At 59.2% G+C, this 15,000-nt stretch overlaps 1 non-coding gene across 1 annotated transcript; it reads right to left on the minus strand.

Annotated features, from left to right (window-relative positions):
• Positions 1–2,392: 2,392 nt before the first annotated feature.
• Positions 2,393–2,511, minus strand: LOC131867675 (5S ribosomal RNA). The gene has a single exon (XR_009366226.1). It is a non-coding gene; the product is annotated as a 5S ribosomal RNA (ribosomal RNA).
• Positions 2,512–15,000: the final 12,489 nt, after the last annotated feature.

Consider the following 15,000-nt stretch of genomic DNA (forward strand, 5'->3'; position numbering starts at 1 on the left):
ATTGCCCGGGCGCGCACCTTCGCCAGGGTGGGCACCTTGGTGCGCACACCTTGGCTGGGCTGCGCACCAGGGCGGGCTCAAGATGGCACCAGCATTCCCTTTTTCTCACTATCTTTCAAAACGGAAATTTTAAAATCTCGTTTTTTTTTTGCCTTTTATGGAAATTAGTGAAGGCATCGCATCAAAGGTGCGCACCTCGCTGCCCACCTTGGTGTGCTCCGAGGTGCCCACCACGGTGCGCAACGCCGGTGCGAACCCGGGAGCGCCCCGATGTGTGCTCCAAGGTGCGGCGTGCACGAAGTCGGACCCCGGTTTGCCCCGGGTGCGCACCTCGCGTGCACCTTGGTGCGCACACCTTGGCTGGGTTGCGCGGCCTGGTGGGCACCATGGTGCGCACCAAGGAGCGCTCCGAAGTGTGCTCCAAGGTGCGGCGTGCACGAAGTCGGAGCCCGGTTTGCCCCGGGTACGCACCTCGCGTGCACCTTCGCCGGGGTGGGCACCTCGGCTGGGTTGCGCGCCCTGGTGCGCACCAAGGAGCGCTCCGAAGTGTGCTCCAAGGTGCGGCGTGCACGAAGTCGGAGCCCGGTTTGCCCCGGGTGCGCACCTTCGCCGCGGTGCGCACCATGGCGTGCACGAAGTCGGAGCCCGGTTTGCCCCGGGTGCGCACCTCGCGTGCACCTTCGGCGGGGTTGCGCGCCCTGGTGGGCACCATGGTGCGCACCAAGGAGCGCTCCGAAGTGTGCTCCAAGGTGCGGCGTGCACGAAGTCGGAGCCCGGTTTGCCCCGGGTGCGCACCTCGCGTGCACCTTCGGCGGGGTTGCGCGCCCTGGTGGGCACCATGGTGCGCACCAAGGAGCGCTCCGAAGTGTGCTCCAAGGTGCGGCGTGCACGAAGTCGGAGCCCGGTTTGCCCCGGGTGCGCACCTCGCGTGCACCTTCGCCGCGGTGGGCACCATGGCGTGCACGAAGTCGGAGCCCGGTTTGCCCCGGGTGCGCACCTCGCGTGCACCTTCGCCGGGGTGGGCACCTCGGCTGGGTTGCGCGCCCTGGTGCGCACCAAGGAGCGCTCCGAAGTGTGCTCCAAGGTGCGGCGTGCACGAAGTCGGAGCCCGGTTTGCCCCGGGTGCGCACCTCGCGTGCACCTTCGCCAGGGTGGGCACCTCGGTGCGCACACCTTCTCAATGTTTTCTTGCCTTTTCTGGAAATTGGTGAAGGCAGCGCATCAAAGGTGCGCACCTCGGTGTGCTCCGAGGTGCGAACCCGAGAGCGCTCCGAGGTGCCCACGAAGTCGAAAGTCGGGTTAATTGCATTGTTTTCCCCGGGTGCGCTCCGAGGTGCGCAACATCGGCGCGCACCAAGGAGGGCTCCGAAGTGTGCTCCAAGGTGCGCACGATGGCGTGCACCTCTGGTGCGCACGATTCGGAGCTCGGTTTGACCGGGGTGCGCACACCTTGGCTGGGTTGCGCACCTTTTGTGCGCTCCAAGGTGCGCACGAAGTCGGAGCTCGGTTTGCCCCGGGTGCGCACCTTCGCCAGGGTGCGCACCTTGATGCGCACGCCTTGGCTGGGCTGCGCACCTTGGTGGGCGCCATGGTGCGCACCTTTCGTGCGCTCCAAGGTGCGCACGAAGTCGGAGCTCGGTTTGCCCCGGGTGCGCACCTTGGTGGGCGCCATGGTGCACTCCGAGGTGCCCAAGATTGGTGCGCACCAAGGAGCGCTCCGAAGTGCGCTCCAAGGTGCGCGCGAAGTCGAAAGTTGGGTTAATTGTCCGGTTTGCCTCGGGTGCGCACCTTGCGTGCACCTTCGCCAGGGTGGGCGCCTTGGTGCGCACACCTTGGCTGGGCTGCGCACACCTTGGCACCCGCGTTTCCTTCATTTTAAATTTTTTTTTTTTACAATCTCTCAAGTGGGAAATTCTATAATCTCAACTTTTTTTGCCTTTTCAGGAAACTTTTGAATGGAGCGCATCATTGGTGCGCTCCGAAGTGTGCTCCAAAGCTCTCTCCAGCTGCGTGCACCTGCCCCGGCCGCGCACCCGGCCCCGCCCAGCTTCGCTCACCTGTCCCGGGCGTCTGGTGCGGAACCTTAGAGTAAGAAACATCACCGTGCACCTTGGCCAACGTGCGCGACTCGACCGAGCGCGCACTGGCCGAGGTGCACACCGATTTCACCTGGGTGCGCGCGCAGCACCTCGGGCGCACCGGGGTGCGCGCACAACGCCCGGGTTGCACCGTGGCCTGTGTGCTCGGGGCGCCTCGGGTGCGCGCTCGGTGTCGCCCCCGCGCGCGCGGTAGTGCGGGCAGCGCACCCCGGCCCGGCCCGGCCCCGACGAGAACGCAAACGGGCAAAAGGTTTATTCAAATAGCATTGCGACGCCCGGCGAAAAACTAAAAAAGGGTGCAACACCGGGACTTCCCGGGAGGTCACCCATCCCAGTACTACTCCGGCCCAAGCGCGCTTAACTGCGGAGTTCTGATGGGATCCGGTGCACTAACGCTGGTATGATCGCACCCGTTATGAGCTTGTCGCAGTGTGTACTTAGCAAACCGCGACCCACGTGCGAATCCACCCCGGCCACCCACCCCCGTCGAGGTGCACACCCTCCCTCGCGAAGTGCGCCCCGTTCGCCAAGTGTGAGCCCTGCCCGGGTGCGCGCACCTTGCTAGGGCGTCGGGTGTGCACCCGGCCCGGCCTACGTGCGTGCACCTGGAGGGGGCGTCGTGTGCGTGCAGTGTCCCGTCTGCAACGCGGTGCCCACACACCACCTCGGGCGCAACGACCTGCGCTCACATGTGGGCCGAGTGCACCTTGGTGCATGTTCGGGGCGCCTCGGGTGCACGCTCGATCTTGCCCTGGTGCACCAAGGCGCTCGGTTTGCCCCGGGTGCGCACTTGGTGCAAGGTGGGCACCCAAAATAGGGATCAAGCACCAAAACACAAGTTTCGGGATGCAAAATGGGACCCAAGGACCACAAATGCGTTCCAAGACCCATGATGGGTCCACGAGAACAAAAATGTGTTCCGAGACTTAATAAACAAATATTGGGTTTTAGGAGAAGAAACATGCTCTGATGCCCAAAACGAGAATCGACCCCGAAAAGGCCACAGGCCAAAAGTGGGATGCGAGACAAAAAAAAATGGGACCCGAGGACCAAAATTGGGTTCCCAGGTCGAAGACAGGGCAACCGGACAAGAAACGACCTCTAAGGCTCGAAATGAGTCCCGAAGACTAAAACTTGACAAGAAGCACCCATCAGGCACCCAACTCGACACCCATGGGATGCCGACCCACCCGGGCTTCCACCTAGCACACCTTGGCACCCACCCACCCTCGCACCCAACCTCGCACCCAACTTAGCACCTTTGAACCCACATTGGCACTCACCCTGACCCTGGCACCTTGGAACCCACATTGGCACTCACCTTGACCCTGGCACCCACCTTTGCACTCACCTTGGGACCCACCCTGGCTCCCACCTCGGCACCCACCCAGACACCCACCTTGGTTCCTTGGCACCCACCTTGGATCCTTGGCACCCACCCCGACACCCACCTTGGCACGCAACTTGGCTACTTGCCACCCACCTTGGCTCCTTGACGCCCACCCCGACAACCACCCCGTGACCTACCCTGGCTAGGGTTGGTGCACACCCACCCTGGTGCCCACCTTGGCACCCACCCTATGACCCACCTTGGCACGCACCTTAGTACCCACCCCGTTACCCACCCTAGGACCCACCCCGTGACCCACCTTGGCCAGGGTGGGTGCACCCACCCTGGTGCCCACCTTGGCACCCACCCATCCTAGCACCCAGCCTGTGACCGGGCTTGGAACCCAACCTTGCACCCGCACCCGTCTTGGCCAGTGTGGGTGCGCACCCATCCTGGCACCCACGTTGTGACACACCCTTTAACCCACGCACCCTAGCACCCACGTTGGCACCCACCTTGGAACCCAACCTAGCAACTTGGCACCCACCCCGTGACCCACCTTGGCATCCACCATAGCAGTCGCCGACTTGGCACCCACCTCGGCACCCACCTTGACACTTGTGGACCCACCTTGCCACTCACCCTAGCATCGACCCATCCTAGCACCCACCCTGGCACCTTTGCACCCTAGCACTCACCCATCCTAGCACCTAACCTGTGACCCACCTTGACACTCACCCTCGCACCCACCTTGGAACCCAACCTAGCACCCACCCACCCTGACACCAACCCTAGCACCTACCCACCCTTGCACCCACCCTGTGACCCATCTTGGCACCCACCCATCCTACCACTCAACCTATCACCCACCTTCTCACCCACCTTGGCATCCACCTTAGCACCCACCCACACTGGCACCTTGGCACCCACCTCGGGCAAGGTGGGTGCACACCCACCCTGGCACCCAATTTAGAACCCACCGAGCATGTTACCCACCTTGGCACCCACATTGCAGCCCACCCTAGTACCCACCCTATGACCCACATTGGCATCCACACCCTAGCACCCAGGCACCTCGACACCCGCCTTGACACCCACCCTAGCACTGAACCTGTGACCCACCTTGGAACTCACCCTAGAACCCACCCACCCTGTGAACCACCTTGGCATCCACCTTAGCACCCACCCACCTTGGCACCCACTCTAGCACTCACCCATCCTAACACCCAACTTGTTACCCACCTTGGCACCCGCCCTCGCGTCCACCTTGAAACCCACCCTAGCACCCACCCACGCAGGAGCCCACCTTGGCACCCAACCTAACACCCACGCATCCTGGCACCCAACTTGTGACCCACCTTGGAACCCACCCTAGTACCCACCTTTGAACCCACTATATCACCAACCCACCTTGGCACCCACCCTATGACCCTCTTTGGAATCCACCCTAGCACGCACCCACCCTGGCACCCACCATGGAGCGCACCCTAGCACCCACCCACCTCGGCACGCACCTCAACACCCACCTTGGTGTGCGCACTGCGCCAACCTCTCAAAGACCCTATGTGGTGCGCTCCAAAGTGTACACCTTTGGTGCGCTCCAAGGTGCGCACCTTTGGTGCACACCGAGGTGCACACCAAAGTGTGCACCGAGGTGAGCACCAAAGTGCACTCCAGGGTGCACACCAAGGCGTGCACCTTTGGTGCGGTCAATGCAAACGAATTCGGAAGTTGGGGTCGATGTCCTAATCGCTGCTGCAGACTACACGTATGAGAATCGGACAAATAGCTTTATATAGGGGAGGTGTTGCGTTTGATGGGTCGACTCCCCTGGTTGTGTGCACTGCACCAACTTCAAAGACCCTGTCTTGTTTAAGAAGTCAAAAGTTGGGGTGGATGTCCTAATCATTGCTGCAGTCTACGCATGTATGAGAATCAGACAAATAGCTTATATAGGGGAGGTGTTGCATTCGGTGGGTTGACTCCCCTGGTTGTGCGCACTGCGCCAACCTCAAAGACCCCGCATAGCAGAAGAAGTCGGAAGTCGGATTTTGGTGAGCACCAAGGCGTGCACCTTTGGTGCGGTCAACGCAGACGAATTCAGAAGTTGGGGTGGATGTCCTAATCGTTGTTGCAGGCTACACATGTATGAGAATCAGACAAATAGCTTATATAGGGGAGGTGTTGGGTTTGATGGGTCAACTCCCTTGGTTGTGCGCATTACGCCAACCTCAAAGACCTTGTTTTCGTTAAGAAGTCAAAAGTTGGGGTCAATGTCCTAATGGCTCCTGCAGGCTACACATGTATGAGAATCGGACAAATAGCTTATATAGGGGAGGTGTTGGGTTTGATGGGTCGACTCCCCTGGTTGTGCGCATTACGTCAACCTCAAAGACCTTGTTTTCGTTAAGAAGTCAAAAGTTGGGGTCGATGTCCTAATTGCTCCTGTAGACTACACATGTATGAGAATCAGACAAATAGCTTATATAGGGGAGGTGTTGGGTTTGATGGGTTGACTCCCCTAGTTGTTCGCATTACACCAACCTCAAAGACCTTGTTTTCGTTTAGAAGCCGAAAGTTGGGGTCGATGTCCTAATTGCTCCTGCAGGCTACGCATGTATGAGAATCAGACAAATAGCTTATATAGGGGAGGTGTTGGGTTTGATGGGTCGACTCCCCTGGTTGTGCGCATTGCGCCAACCTCAAAGACCCTGCATTGCGGATGAAGTCGAAAGTCAGAGTTTGGTGTGCTACAAGGTGTGGTCGAAGGTGCTCACCTAGGTGTGCACCTTTGGAGCACAGGAAAAGTGCCCTCCAAAAGTGCGCACCTTTGGAGTGCACAAAAGTGCCCTCCAAAAGTGCGCACCTTTGGAGCGCAGAAAAGTGCCCTCCAAAAAGTGCCCTCCAAAAGTGCGCACCTTTGGAGCGCAGAAAAGTGCCCTCCAAAAAGTGCCCTCCAAAAGTGCGCACCTTTGGAGCGCAGAAAAGTGCCCTCCAAAAAGTGCCCTCCAAAAGTGCGCACCTTTGGAGCGCAGAAAAGTGCCCTCCAAAAGTGCGCACCTTTGGAGCGCAGAAAAGTGCCCTCCAAAAAGTGCCCTCCAAAAGTGCGCACCTTTGGAGCGCAGAAAAGTGCCCTCCAAAAAGTGCCCTCCAAAAGTGCGCACCTTTGGAGCGCAGAAAAGTGCCCTCCAAAAAGTGCCCTCCAAAAGTGCGCACCTTTGGAGCGCAGAAAAGTGCCCTCCAAAAAGTGCCCTCCAAAAGTGCGCACCTTTGGAGCGCAGAAAAGTGCCCTCCAAAAAGTGCCCTCCAAAAGTGCGCACCTTTGGAGCGCAGAAAAGTGCCCTCCAAAAGTGCGCACCTTTGGAGCGCACAAAAGTGCCCTCCAAAAGTGCGCACTTTTGGTGCGCACCAAGGCGCTGGTTCGGTCGTTGCAGGCGAGTTCGGAAGTTGGGGTCGATGTCCTGAGCGGAGGTGCAAACTACACAGGTGTCGGAATCGGACAAATAGCTTATATAGGGGAGGTGTATGCTTCGATGGGTCGACTCCCCAGGTTGAGCGCACCGCGCCAACCTCAAAGACCCTACGGTATGGATGAAGTCGGAAGTTGGGTCCGATGACCAATTCGATTAGTAGGTATGCTCATGAGGTCGGAATTTGGGTCCGATGACCTGCCATGTGCAGGAAGGCGAATGTTGACACTGTGCGTTGCAAGGTGCACACCAAGGCGCTGGTGCGGTCTTTTTAGTCGAGTTCGGAAGTTGGGGTCGATGTCCTGATCGGAGGTGCAAGCTACACAGGTGTGGGAATCGGACAAATAGCTTATATAGGGGAGGTGTATGCTTCGTTGGGTCGACTCCCCGGGTTGAGCGCACCGCGCCAACCTCAAAGACCCTACGGTATGGATGAAGTCGGAAGTTGGGTCCGATGACCGATTCGATATGTAGGCATACTCGCGAGGTCGGAATTTGGGTCCGATGACCTGCCACGTGCAGGAAGGCGAATGTTGGCACTGTGCGTTGCAAGGTGCGCACCAAGGCGCTGGTTCGGTCGTTGGAGGCGAGTTCGGAAGTTGGGGTCGATGTCTTGATCGGAGGTGCAAACTACACAGGTGTGGGAATCGGACAAATAGCTTATATAGGGGAGGTGTATGCTTCGTTGGGTCGACTCCCCGGGTTGAGCGCACCGCGCCAACCTCAAAGACCCTACGGTATGGATGAAGTCGGAAGTTGGGTCCGATGACCGATTCGATATGTAGGCATACTCGCGAGGTCGGAATTTGGGTCCGATGACCTGCCATGTGCAGGAAGGCGAATGTTGGGACTGTGCGTCGCAAGGTGCGCACCAAGGCGCTGGTGCCGTCGTTGCAGTCGAGTTCGGAAGTTGGGGTCGATGTCCTGGTCAGAGGTGCAAACTACACAGGTGTGGGAATCGGACAAATAGCTTATATAGGGGAGGTGTATGCTTCGATGGGTCGACTCCCTGGGTTGAGCGCACCGCGCCAACCTCAAAGACCCTACAGTATGGATGAAGTCGGAAGTTGGGTCCGATGACCGATTCGATACGTAGGCATATTGGCGAGGTCTGAATTTGTGTCCGATGACCTGCCATGCGCAGGAAGGCGGAATTTGGGTCCGATGACCGAGTTGATGGCGTGCCATGCGCAGAAAGGCGGAATTTGGGTCCGATGACCGAGTTGATGTTGATGGCCCGCCATGCACAGGAAGGCGGAATTTGGGTCCGATGACCGATTTGAAGGCGTGCCATACGCAAAAAGGCGGAGTTTGGGTCCGATGACCGAGTTGATATTGATGGCCCGCCATGCGCAGGAAGGCGGAATTTGGGTCCGATGACCTGACATACGCATGGAGTCCGACTCGGGGGCCGATGTTCGATTCGATGACTTGCATTGTGGGTAAAGTCGGAAGTTGTGGTCTTTGACCCGATTCGATGACCAGACTTCGGCTGCTTGAGAATCGGACAAATAACTTATATAGGGGAGGTAGTGTTCTCGAGCATCCTCCCCCCGTGCCCGTTTATGTCGATTGATGCTGGTGCTCGACTGGTTGGAGCGCTCGGATGCAAAAATCTTGCACCAGGATTTATCGATTGTGATGGACACGGCAAGTCTCCTGATTGCTATGCAGGAGCTCATCGTGAATCTCTATGCGGCCTTGGTATGGACTCGACCTGCGGAATGGTTCGGCAATGGTAGTCGCTCCAACACGTCCTTGCAATGGCCACAGAGGTGATTCGACTAGAGCTCCAGTCTAGCTTTTGGGTTGCTTGGCGGACTGGTATAGCCGCGATCGAGTTCCGGCCATGAACGTTTTAGATAGCTCTTGGGCTTTCTGGGACGGAAGTCGGAAGTTTGGGCTGTTGTCCGATTTGATGACCATTCTTCGGATGTGTGAGAATCGGACAAATAACTTATATAGGGGACTGTGTTGTCTCACGCAGCCCCCTCCGTGCCCCTCTATCTCGACCGATGTTGGTGCTTGAAAGGGTTGGGATCGCTCGGATTTATAAACGTGCACCACCATTTGTCGAGTGTGAGGGACGCGGCAGGTCTCCTAAATGCTATGCGGGCGCTCTCTGAGAATCTCTATCCGGCCTCGACACAGACTAGTCTTGCTGAATGGTTTGGCACTGGTAGTCGATCCAACACGTCGTTGTTGTGGCCGCCTAGGCGATTCGATTCGAGCCCCCGTCTAGCTTTTGGGTTGCTTGGCGGATTTTGCCCTATCCGCAAGTGAGCTCGGTCCCTAAACGTTCGAGAAACCCGATTGCTATGCGCCGACTCTCTTTCTTGCGAGCCTCCATCTAGCTTTTGGGTCTCTACGGAACGGAAGTCGGAATCTGGGACCGTTGTTTGATTCGACGAGGCAGACTACGGTTGTGCGAGAATCGGACAAATAACTTATATAGGGGAGGTGTTGACTGGAGCATTCTCCCCCGTGCCCCTCTAACTCGACCAATGCTGGCGCTCGAACGGTGGTAGCGCTCGGATTTTCATTGAGCGCCAGCATTGGTCGATTTAGAGGGGCATGCGAGATTCCCGAATGCTATGCGAGGGCTCTAACGGAAATGTCTATTGGTTTCGGTATGGATGCAATTGCGAGTGGTTCGGCAAAGGTAGTCGTTCCGATGCGTCCATGTCGTGGCCAAATCGATAATTCGATTTGAGCCCTCGTATAGCATTTGGGTCTCTCGATGTGATTCCGCATTCCAGTCCCTTTGGGCACTGCTTGAGCCGCATCCCAGGGGGTTCCCTTCCCAATAATCTGCCTCGCAACCCGATTGCTATGCGGTGAGGCTCCTCGGCCGCCTCGGAACTATCTGTGTATCAGACGCATCGCGGGATAAGGGGTTGGCAACGGTAGTCGCCCCAAGCGCGTCCGATGCTTGGACCATTCCGAGGCGGCCCTGAAGCCTCTTCCGTCTAGCCGTTGGGTCCTTCTCGCCGCATCCCTCGCCTCGCACCCCGATTGCTATGCGGTGAGGCTCCTCGGCCGCCTCGGAACTATCTGTGTATCGGACGCGTCGCGGGATAAGGGGTTGTCACTGGTAGTCGCCCCAAGCGCGTCCGATGCTTGGACCATTCCGAGGCGGCCCTGAAGCCTCTTCCGTCTAGCCGTTGGGTCCTTCTCGCCGCATCCCTCGCCTCGCACCCCGATTGCTATGCGGTGAGGCTCCTCGGCCGCCTCGGAACTATCTGTGTATCGGACGCGTCGCGGGATAAGGGGTTGTCATTGGTAGTCGCCCCAAGCGCGTCCGATGCTTGGACCATTCCGAGGCGGCCCTGAAGCCTCTTCCGTCTAGCCGTTGGGTCCTTCTCGCCGCATCCCTCGCCTCGCACCCCGATTGCTATGCGGTGAGGCTCCTCGGCCGCCTTGGAACTATCTGTGTATCGGACGCGTCGCGGGATAAGGGGTTGTCACTGGTAGTCGCCCCAAGCGCGTCCGATGCTTAGACCATTCCGAGGCGGACCCGAAGCCTCTTCCGTCTAGCCGTTGGGTCCTTCTCGCCGCATCCTTCGCCTCGCACCCCGATTGCTATGCGGTGAGGCTCCTCGGCCGCCTCGGAACTATCTGTGTATCGGACGCGTCGCGGGATAAGGGGTTGTCACTGGTAGTCGCCCCAAGCGCGTCCGATGCTTGGACCATTCCGAGGCGGACCCGAAGCCTCTTCCGTCTAGCCGTTGGGTCCTTCTCGCCGCATCCCTCGCCTCGCACCCCGATTGCTATGCGGTGAGGCTCCTCGGCCGCCTTGGAACTATCTGTGTATCGGACGCGTCGCGGGATAAGGGGTTGTCACTGGTAGTCGCCCCAAGCGCGTCCGATGCTTGGACCATTCCGAGGCGGACCCGAAGCCTCTTCCGTCTAGCCGTTGGGTCCTTCTCGCCGCATCCCTCGCCTCGCACCCCGATTGCTATGCGGTGAGGCTCCTCGGCCGCCTTGGAACTATCTGTGTATCGGACGCGTCGCGGGATAAGGGGTTGTCACTGGTAGTCGCCCCAAGCGCGTCCGATGCTTGGACCATTCCGAGGCGGACCCGAAGCCTCTTCCGTCTAGCCGTTGGGTCCTTCTCGCCGCATCCCTCGCCTCGCACCCCGATTGCTATGCGGTGAGGCTCCTCGGCCGCCTTGGAACTATCTGTGTATCGGACGCGTCGCGGGATAAGGGGTTGTCACTGGTAGTCGCCCCAAGCGCGTCCGATGCTTGGACCATTCCGAGGCGGCCCCGAAGCCTCTTCCGTGTAGCCGTTGGGTCCTTCTCGCCGCATCCCTCGCCTCGCACCCCGATTGCTATGCGGTGAGGCTCCTCGGCCGCCTTGGAACTATCTGTGTATCGGACGCGTCGCGGGATAAGGGGTTGTCACTGGTAGTCGCCCCAAGCGCGTCCGATGCTTGGACCATTCCGAGGCGGCCCCGAAGCCTCTTCCGTGTAGCCGTTGGGTCCTTCTCGCCGCATCCCTCGCCTCGCACCCCGATTGCTATGCGGTGAGGCTCCTCGGCCGCCTTGGAACTATCTGTGTATCGGACGCGTCGCGGGATAAGGGGTTGTCACTGGTAGTCGCCCCAAGCGCGTCCGATGCTTGGACCATTCCGAGGCGGACCTGAAGCCTCTTCCCTCTAGCCGTTGGGGCTTTCTCGCCGCATCCCTCGCCTCGCACCCCGATTGCTATGCTGTGAGGCTCCTCGGCCGCCTTGGAACTATCTGTGTATCGGACGCATCGCGGGATAAGGGGTTGGCAGTGGTAGTCGCCCCAAGCGCATCCGATGCTTGGACCATTCCGAGGCGGCCCTGCAGCCTCTTCCGTCTAGCCGTTGGGGCCATCTCGCCGCATCCCCCACCTCGCACCACGATTGCTATGCGGTGAGGCTCCTTGGCCGCCTCGGAACTATCTGTGTATCGGACGCATCGCGGGATAAGGGGTTGTCACTGGTAGTCGCCCCAAGCGCGTCCGATGCTTGGACTATTCCGAGGCGGCCCTGCAGCCTCTTCCGTCTAGCCGTTGGGGCCATCTCGCTGCATCCCCCACCTCCTCGGCCGCCTCGGAACTATCTGTGTATCGGACGCATCGCGGGATAAGGGGTTGGCAGTGGTAGTCGCCCCAAGCGCGTCCGATGCTTGGACTATTCCGAGGCAGCCCTGCAGCCTCTTCCGTCTAGCCTTTGGGGCCATCTCGCCGCATCCCTCGCCTCGCACCCCGATTGCTATGCGGTGAGGCTCCTCGGCCGCCTGGGAACTATCTTCGTATCGGACGCATCGCGGGATAAGGGGTTGTCACTGGTAGTCGCCCCAAGCGCGTCCGATGCTTGGACTATTCCGAGGCGGCCCTGTGGCCTCTTCCGTCTAGCCGTTGGGGCCATCTCGCCGCATCCCCCACCTCGCACCCCGATTGCTATGCGGTGAGGCTCTTCGGCCGCCTTGGAACTATCTTCGTATCGGACGCATTGCGGGATAAGGGGTTGTCACTGGTAGTGGCCCCAAGCGCGTCCGATGCTTGGACTATTCCGAGGCGGCCCTGCAGCCTCTTCCGTCTAGCCGTTGGGGCCATCTCGCCGCATCCCCCACCTCGCACCCCGATTGCTATGCGGTGAGGCTCCTCGGCCGCCTTGGAACTATCTTCGTATCGGACGCATCGCGGGATAAGGGGTTGTCACTGGTAGTCGCCCCAAGCGCGTCCGATGCTTGGACTATTCCGACGCGGCCCTGTGGCCTCTTCCGTCTAGCCGTTGGGGCCATCTCGCCGCATCCCCCACCTCGCACCCCGATTGCTATGCGGTGAGGCTCCTCGGCCGCCTTGGAACCATCTTCGTATCGGACGCATCGCGGGATAGGGGGCTGTCACTGGTAGTCGCCCCAAGCGTGTCCGATGCTTGGACCATTCCTAGGCGGCCCTGAAGCCTCTTCCGTCTAGCCGTTGGGGCCTTCCCGCCCCATCCCTCGCCTCGCACCCCCGATTGCTATGCGGTGAGGCTCCTCGGCCGCCTTGGAACCATCTGTGTATCGGACGCATCGCGGGATAAGGGGTTGGCACTGGCAGTCGCCCCAAGCGCGTCCGATGCTTGGACCATTCCGAGGTGGCCCTGAAGCCTCTTCCGTCTAGCCGTTGGGGCCTTCCCGCCCCATCCCTCGCCTCGCACCCCGATTGATATGCGGTGAGGCTCCTCGGCCGCCTTGGAACTATCTGTGTATCGGACGCATCGCGGGATAAGGGGTTGGCACTGGTAGTCGTCCCAATCGCATCCGATGCTTGGACCATTCCGAGGCGGCCCTGCAGCCTCTTCCGTTTAGCCGTCGGGGCCTTCCCGCCGCATCCCTCGCCTCGCATCCCGATTCCTATGCGGTGAGTCTTCTCGGCCGCCGCGGAACTATACCTGTTATTGCTACTGCATCCTTCGGCTGGTAACCTCCTCTGCCGCCTTGGAACGTTCTCTTTGTCGGACGCGTCGCGGGATAAGGGGTTGGCACTGGTAGTCGCCCCAAGCGCGCCCGATGCATAGACCGCTCCGAGTCGACCTTGCTTTCAGCCTCTCACATGCATAGACCTCTCTGAGTCGACCCTGCAGCCTCTCACGTTTAGCCTTTGGAATCTCGCCTCACAACATGATTGCTATCCTTGATGCATCCCTTGCCTCGAGCCCTGATTGCTTTCTTGGCTGCATCCCTCCTCTCCTCACAGCCCGGTTGTCATCACTGCTTCATCCGTCGCTTCATGCATTCTGGCTGCTGGGCCCTTCCCACCGCACACCTCGATTGCTATCTCTTCTGCATCACACACCCCGATTGCTATCTCTGCTACATCCCTCGGCTCTCACTTCTGCATCCTTCACCTCACACCTCGATTGCTATCAATGCTGCATCCGTAACCTCACACCCCGATTGCTATGCGGGGAGGCTCCTTGGCCGCCTTGGAAATTTCTGTGTGTCGGACGCACCGCGGGATAAGGGGTTGGCACTGGTAGTCGCCCCAAGTGCGCCCGATTCTTAGACCGCTTCGAGGTGACCTCGTAGCCTCTTTCGTCCAGGCTTCCTGCCTTCAACGCCCTTTTTACACCTCGATTGCTATGCGCGGGCTCGTTGGCGTCTATCACCTCTCTGCGAAGAGTGGCACGATGATTGTTGGGGTAAATCGTAGCAGTCCGATCTCTGGCCTTGGGCCATTGTGAGGGCTGATCGATTTCCTGTGCGCATCTCGTGTTCGCCCAGTAACAGACTCGACGACTTGTAATCGGTCTTGTTCCCGATTGTTCCTGGAGGTAGTCTTCGGAACTCTTGGATTTGACCTGTCACTCGAACTGTCCTCTTCCGAGGATGCTTGTGTGTGTGTGCTTGTGCCATTTCCTTGGCGGTATTAACGAGATATTAAAGAGCGGAGTGAGCGCCTCGCCCAGCTATGTTTGGGGCTCTCACTCCCTTACCCGGTGTGCGACCGCTTTGCACGTAGGTTGCGGAGCATCGCGACTCTTTCGATGTTTGGCGGTTGTCTTCCGGTGATGCGTTGGTCCCGAAGTGCACGTTACTAGCATTTCTGCCATTGTTCTCGATCTTTGGCACGTTCCTTCGTTGCAATTGGATATATATCTCCGTTTATACGCGCAGGCTTCTCCCGCCTATTCAGCGCTGTCCCACTCTCAGCACTCTCGTGGTCTCCTTGGCTTCTCTCTCCCGTGAGCGAGCTCTCTTCTCGAGTCTTTTCCATGTCCCATGGAGGTTGCCTTGCGAAATTCGGGCACACAAACGTGACCGGATAAGAGCGGAATTGCCTATGAGGAGAAGCTCACCTTAGGGAGCAGCAATGCCGAGTGTTTCGACAGAGGGTAGAGGGGGCGTTGTTTGGGCGGTTGCACAAAAGAGTGCTACGTTTGCACTGAAGGTTGCTTCTTCGTCTCCGACGAACTCTTCGAGGCAAAAAAGCTTGTTTACGGGGTCGAGGTGGGACTGTTCGTGCGAGTTGCGCCACCAAAAGTGCGTAGGGGGCATATACCTGGGAAATGGATGTCTCTGAGTGGCCTTACTCGGTCGCGTGCACGGTGCATTCTCTAACGGCAGGACTGTCGCGAGC

The sequence above is a fragment of the Cryptomeria japonica genome, unplaced genomic scaffold, assembly GCF_030272615.1.
Source record: "Cryptomeria japonica unplaced genomic scaffold, Sugi_1.0 HiC_scaffold_177, whole genome shotgun sequence".
NCBI lineage: Eukaryota > Viridiplantae > Streptophyta > Pinopsida > Cupressales > Cupressaceae > Cryptomeria > Cryptomeria japonica.